The sequence below is a fragment of the Haliotis rubra genome, unplaced genomic scaffold (assembly GCF_003918875.1).
Source record: "Haliotis rubra isolate DU_JTF1 unplaced genomic scaffold, ASM391887v1 Scf91, whole genome shotgun sequence".
Taxonomy (NCBI): Eukaryota; Metazoa; Mollusca; class Gastropoda; order Lepetellida; family Haliotidae; genus Haliotis; species Haliotis rubra.
In genome coordinates this window covers 621127-629017 of record NW_025767646.1, presented here as the reverse complement: position 1 = coordinate 629017, position 7891 = coordinate 621127, and positions in this window count along the sequence as shown.

Genomic DNA, 7891 nt, shown 5'->3' with positions numbered 1-7891 from the left:
CTCTCAACATCCCACAGTCTCTATGACTAACTTTCAACATCCCACAATTACCAATCTATGACTCTCACCCACAATTACCACAATCTATGACTCTCAACATCCCACAATTACCACAATCTATGACTCTCAACATCCCACACTTACCACAATCTATGACTCTCAACATCCCACAATTACCACAATCTATGACTCTCAACATCCCACAATTACCACAATCTGTGACTTTCAACATCCCACAATTACCAAATCTGTGACTCTCAACATCCCACAATTACCAACTCTCAACATCCCACAATTACTACAATGACTCTCAACAATTACCATATCCCACATCTCAACATCCCACAATTACCACAATCTACTGACTCTCAACATCCCACAATTCTATGACTCTCAACACAATCACATGACTCTCAACATCCCACAATTACCACAATCTGTGACTCTCAACATCCATCACACCATTACCAAATCTATGACTCTCAACATTACCACAATCTATGACTCTCAACATCCCAAATTACCATAATCATGACTCTCAACACTCCCACAATTACCACAATCTGTGACTTTCAACATCCCACAATTACCACAATCTATGACTCTCTCATCCCACAATCTATGACTCTCAACATTACCACAATCTATGACTCAACACAATTACCAATCTATGACTCTCATGACTCTCTCAACATCCCACAATTACCAAATCTATGACTCTCAACATCCCACAATTACTACAATCTCAACATTCCACAATCTCTATGACTGACTCTCATCAACCCACAATTATAGCAATTCTTCACTTGAATGGCCCAACAATATTCTCACAAGCCATAACTGTCATCAACCAACAATTCTCACAATCCATAAAGCTAACACAACCTAACATTTCCACTGACCATTAAACTTTGATCATCTCGATTGTCACCAATACACATTCCAGTAATAAAACACAGGGCTCCAGTCTGTACATAATTTCTTACACAGCATGTGCACTGTTCAACATAAAACATTGCACAACAATAATCGACATTATATATTTGTGCTACAAGCAACTTGCATGAAAGAAGGACCTCAAGTCTGCTGCACATTGTTCAAAGAATTGTACTGATAAAATACAAACACAAAGCACTGATTCAGATCACTTAGTCAATCAAATCCACCTGCACATTGGATGAATAGAACATTGAGCAATGGCCTTCCGTCTGACTTGGTGTAACACACAGTTCGGGAAGGACAACCCTCTCAATCCATTCTCACACGCCGTCCCTCCACGAGTATTGTCAATCATACATAAAGATGTTTACTCAATCAAAGTAAACTCGTTATCGACCCCAAGCCCGCGACACCCCTTCAGTGGTCGCGTACAAATGTCTACAGATACGTCTGGTAAATTCAGCCATATTGTTCGTTTTCGCAAATAAAACACAACGGACAAATAAGCTGGGTTGTACGAGGGGATAATTACAAGAAATGTGGCAGAAAGTTTAGTTCGCCATTGGTCCCCTCACCTGTGAAATGTAAATTCTGAAATATGACCTGTACAAATATAGTTATGGGTAACAGTCAGTTGGCGTTTAGTACGACACTGTCAATAAAATATAGTGTTTCGATGGTGTTGGGGTTGCTCAAACAGACATGCGGACATCGAGTGTGGTCAGGTACGTTGTTAACTTTGTCTCGCTTATATATTTACTCTTACCATCACTTGATTCAACCTTGACTGGTGTTATTATGTGATTTAATGGATGGTGTGGCCAGGCTTAGTGACGTAGTTGATAGTGTTTTATACTTACACCGACAGCTTGGATTTTTTCCTCATAACATCAACATTCTTGCTTTGTCTGGTTCTGTCTGATAAATTATGAGCCCCTGACAAATAGCTGGAAAATTGCCAAGCATGATTTTAACTATGAACTAACGAATTTATACAGGAAAGTTTGATGGACTTATCATGACTAAAATATACTAAGTAATTTTCTTTTGTCAATCTGTATTTTCTAGAATGTAAAGTTTCATAATCTTGTATGATGTGTCAAAATTTGTATTTCCAGATTATTTTGTTATCATGTTCCGTCCTTGATTGTGAAAAGTAAAAGAAGTTTCAACTGAACTTTGTGTCAATTCATGAAGGAAATGATGGCTTAGCTTTAATGAAAGGAAACATACCTTAATAATGAGTGTTGACAGCAAGTATGGTTTAATCTTACGATTAAGGACGGATTAAAGTTGACAACTCTCACCATCCCCTTTAATCCAGGGTATTATATTTCCATTCTATCGTGTAAGCTTTGTTTCAGAAATATGCCTTTTCTTAATCTCTCTTGTTGCTTAGCAACAAGTTTTCTCTACCTTCTTTGTTTAATTAGAGACAGTGATTCTTAATGTGATTTCATAAGCTGTGATAACCATGGGTTACATTTTTCCAAGGTATTGCTTGTAATGAAACGTAGACATGATACACCGGATATTGAAGTTGTCAGATCATACGGTGTTATGTAGTTTAAATGTATTGGCGACAATGTCACTGTCCCATCATGTTCATTCAAATAATGGGGCACAGGATAAACCATTTGCTTGTTCGCCAAAGGTCCAGGATTGCTTCCGTGTATGGGTACAGTGTCTAAAGCCTATTTCTGGTGTCTCCACTGAGATATTGCTGGAACAAAATACTTCTCAAAAGTTGAATCCTGGTAAGGAAACGTTTCTTGGTCAAGGTGGCAGCAAATACATAAGAATGGGAGGCTTAAAACATATGCTTCACATCTCCTCTCATCTTAAAGGTACTGACAGGGCGGTGGGGTAGCCTAGTGGTTAAAGTATTGCTTTTCAAGCCAAAGACCTTTGTTCGATTCCCCATGGGAACAATGTTCTGGTGTCCCCCGCCGTGATATGGCTGGAATATTGCTAAAAGCGGCGTAAAAGTAAACTCACTCACTCCCTAAAGGTACAGTCATGGAGCTGCCTTTCACAAAGGGTCTGAGTGACCAATTAGGCTTTATGTCACAAAAACACAGGACAGTGTACAATACTAGACTAATGGTGAGGGATACGATATGATTATTCTATTCAAATTCAAAAGGAGCCCAGTGAGATGGGAGAACCTAAGGAAATCTAGACCTGCTTCATTGAGGGATTTAGCATATTAACAGAAAGGTCTGGGTGGAAAGAGAAATAATGTGGTTCAGGGGCTGTGAGGAAGACTCTCTACAATATACATTGCCACTTTGTGGCATACTTTTAATCAAGATGTTGTTTTGTGCAGGACATGTAATCATGTGTTCCTTGTGGGCCTCCAGCCTTTTAGAATGAATTGATGACAATCTTTATGATCTCACTCACTCACTCACTCACTCACTCACTCAAAGATGAAATTCCTGTAGTCACAATACGTGGACAAAATCTGCCTTATAACATTTTGTGAACCTTAGAAAACCCTTGGGGCATCTGTGGCCAAATGGACGTAAGGAACTCTGTATAATATCTTGGGCAGCTTGGGACTGTTTTTAGTTAGACGTGATATTCTTTTATCACTGCTACAAAATATAAAACATTTTAAAGCAACTGGGCCCTTTGCACAAAGCAATCTTAGTGCTAAGACTATCATAAGTCTAAGAATGCAAGTTCCGATCATGTTTGCTATGTGCATGTGGGTTGTCAACTACTTTTTATCAACACATTCTTTTCATTATGTCAGGAACTCAAGAGCAAATAAATTTTTCAACTATTTCCCCAAATTCCTAGGCATCTCCCAAAACAGAACTGGCAATAGGAGGTGACAATTTTGATCTGGCAGTCAGGATCTGCTGCAGAATCATAGTTCCTGATGAAGTGACACACTGCTCAATTCTTCCAGTCATCGGTTTGTCTGACCTAAACTCAAATATTTACAGGTCACATTGATAGAGTGGTAATACTGTTTGCTTTAGTTTAAACAACAAACAAACAACAGTAAACCTGAAAGTCAATGCTTAGGGCAATTTATAGACTAACGCTTAGTCTCTGAATATATATAATTTTGATGGTAACAAATAAACCCATTTAAATTGAAAAGGAGCCCCAGGGAGATAAGAGATTCAGCCTGAATCTTGGGAAATCTAGACTTGCTTCATTTAGGGCTTTAGCATTGCAGGGTGGGCTAGGCTGTTGGGAAATTAATATGGTTCACAGACTATGAGACAGACCAGGCAATTACTGAGCCTTCTCTGCCTAGATACACTGTACAAAGTAATCCCATACCTTAACATTAAGACTTCTCACAATCACAGTGCAAAGTATAACAGCATACTGCAATCATCACTGAACAATCCTGATTCATTGAATCAAAAATACATACATGAGGCATATGATACAGATGTTGAAACAGCAACAAAGTCTGGCCAGGGGAAATAACTCTTCTTATCTTAAGAACTGACTGGCCTGTAAACTGGTTTTTAATGTTGTACATTCCGATATATGAGCAAGCATGACTAGATTAAAAACAGTTTTAGTGTTGCATGTTTAGATTGTGTTTGTGTAGTTTGAGATTAGGAGGTGTTTTTATGTCCTCCATCGTGGCTTGTCTTATCTAGTTTAGTGTCCATTACCATGCCCTGTTATCACAAATTTCAACTGTAAGATGTCTTATTGCTGGAAATAAAAGCTATCTATCTTCATTAGCTCCATTTTTAACCAATGAATACTTTTCTCAACATTTTAAAATGAAATGGGTAATTGTTAATTGTTGGCAATTTTCTTTCTGAGACTGGTGCCTTATATTTAAACATTGTTTGAAATAAACTTGCTCTCTTAAAAAGCAGTCCCATCAGTTATTTCAAATGATACCTCTGTATCAACCAAAGATGTACATGGAATTTACATCTTTGTATTAACATCACGCTGTTGTGTGGCTCAGTTACAAAACAAACAAAAATTCAAAACTTACTCACCCAAAGAGAAAGATATTTACAGGAAATAGAAGATGCCAATGTAAATATTTTGAAAGATCTTCCCCATAAGAATGGTTCTAAAATCTATTTGATCAACAATTATATGGTTGAATGAGTCTTCAACCCTGAGATATAGGTTAAATATTGGTAGCCAAATATATTCTTCACAGAAATAAGCATGGTGAGAAAGCGAGAACAAAGTATAGTTGCTAAGTCAGCAAAATGTAACCACACAGTTTAAATCTAAGTTTGTAAATGACAAGATGTAAAGTACTGTGTTCTAAACACATGCAAATTTATAATGGCTGAAAATAATATCCCAGCACATACCACTGTACACACAACAATATTCTTGCTGGAAGGTATGAAACTAATTAAACTAAAACATATGTTAGCTTTATGAAATGTATGTGATTTATCTCCTATTTCTGTTGAGATAACTAATGCATTACTAGTTGAGACATTCTGTTTTAAATTGTTCATGGCACTGAGTCCAAATAGGAGAAACCCTTTCTTTTTTAAGTATATTATGCATTAAATTTGCTGTTGGAAATGAGGTCACTGGGAATTCAAGTTTTATTCCTGGGACCCCCAAAATGCATTATCAGGCATCACGGTGCTGTGTTCAGAAAACAAGTGAATGATTGCCATTCAAACCGCCAATTTATGCCTGAATGCATGCACGTCCACTGCATCTCGATTTCGATGTTGTGTTTGTGCGAACTCTTCCCTTTCCACAAACAAAACATTTCTAACCTCAATCTCAAACAATACTTTATTGGGCAAAACAGGCTATACGACCACGATTCATGTTTTCTTCAAACTTGACTTCTGGTGTATATTTAAAAAAAATTAGGTTCAAATACTTCATTGATATTTACATGTCATTTCCTATATTACGACCGCCATATAGCTGGAATATTGCCGAGTCCGGCGTAAAACTGATCTCACTCACTCACTCCTATATTACGACCTTTCTTTAGCCTTTCAGTATATATACACTTAGACAAATTCCAGTACATCATTCATAACTTTAATAATTTAGAATTAATGTTATGCCTGGTGCTCACCACAGAATCAGTGGCAGTTCTTACATTTCACTTTTACAAAGATGAAATCATTACATTCAAACAATCTAAAATTGGTTAAAATATCTACAATATCTTTACATAATAATATATAAATATAATATATAATATATAAAATGTTGTTTTCAGGGGATCAACACAAATCTTTTGGATGTAGAATAATGTAAGAGAAACTCGAATAATTTTAGTCTAAGTGGCTGCAAAATGTACAATGGAGAAACATTCTTAGACTTTCAAAAAAAATACAAATTCTTTCCCCAAAACAAGAAATCTAAACATTTTGAAAAAGAGGAAAGTTTACGATACTTTTAGAGTCACAAAAATTAAATTGTGAGGACTTTAACCCACACGAAGTAATAAATATGTACAACACTGATAAAGATATGTGCATTAGATGTGCAGCTCAAGTAGAATGTTGCACATTCGAGGCCGCAGCTTCTTATCTGAAGCCCTGCATAAATCTGGATGTCACAAACAACCCCTCTCTGATTTACACGTCTGATGGTGGCAGACACTTTCGTAGATGCTATCTACCCATAATCCTCCCTGTTATCATTCCTTCCTCCCATTACAGCCAATCCATCTCTGTATTGGGAAGTATTAGCGACACTTGTTGCAATTAATATTTCAGCCATTGTCAGATTCTGTAAAATGTGTGATTCGGAATCCATGTCATTTTCGCAGATGGACTATTTACTGTCGAGTTTGTCGAGGTCCTGGTGCTGCTTCCTGTATGGTCCTATGTTGAGTCTAACATCCAAATCTCTCTATCATTAGACATTACAATTTGGAAGGCAGTTTGTGTCAGCTATTATACGAAATTACAACACGTTCCCTCAATTGGTCTGGATATTTAAACTGTTTAAATACGCTTTATATAACTGAAGTTGCATGTCTGGCAGTTTTATTGACACTCTAAGCCAAGGGCCTTATTTGGAGCTTGTTTTTTAAGTCACAAATACTTGTTGAAAATTTATTGTCTGATGTTAAATTTTTTTTGTTTAAAGAAATGAGTTTGTAAGAATTTTCTTCTTCTGAGTCACTGTGAGACTGAAGACTGGGTGGTCTAAATGTTTGTGCACTTGCTCTTGACATAACGTCCTTGGTTTGATTCCAAGATGCAGCACATAACTTTGACATATAGTGCCCTTCGCAGAGGTGAAAAAGGGTTTAATGTTGCGTTCAAGATTATTACAGTTATTTGGTGATTTGTGTGCATCTGCTTGTAGTCATCCGGATCAATGCCAATTTGGTAGAGCTATCCCACTGAGATAGCTTACTGCCATTTAACATGGCTACTCCATACATATTGCACAGACTCATAGCCGACCAGCTTTTTTAATCTCCTTAATAGAAACAAATAGCATTTTTTAATATCGTTTGGTAAGCTGCCGCTAGAGATTGAACCACAGACATTACACTCTCTGGGCAGATGCTTTATTCACTAGACCAAAGGCATTGTCTTAGATTTATGCTTAGCCTCTGAATATATATAATTTTGACAGTAACAAATAAACCCATTTAAATTAAAAAGGAGCCCCAGTGAGTTGTGAGATCTGGAGCCTGAGGAACTAGACTTGCTTCATTTAGGACTTCAGCATTGCAGGGAGGGCTAGGCAGGAGGGAAAATAATGTGGTTCAGGGACTATGATAGTCTGTCATACAGACCCTGAAACAAATATATCCAAGAAAGCCCATACAAGTCTAGATTATGTGGCAAGTCTAGATTTCCACAGTTTCTGAAAATGAAGAAAATATCTGGGCTCTGTTTTACTATATTTATATTTATATCAATATAATTTAGGAACTGTTTCTGTAAAATATGTTCATTTCAGAGACTAGATGTTAGTCTAGGACTGTGAGACAGACTTG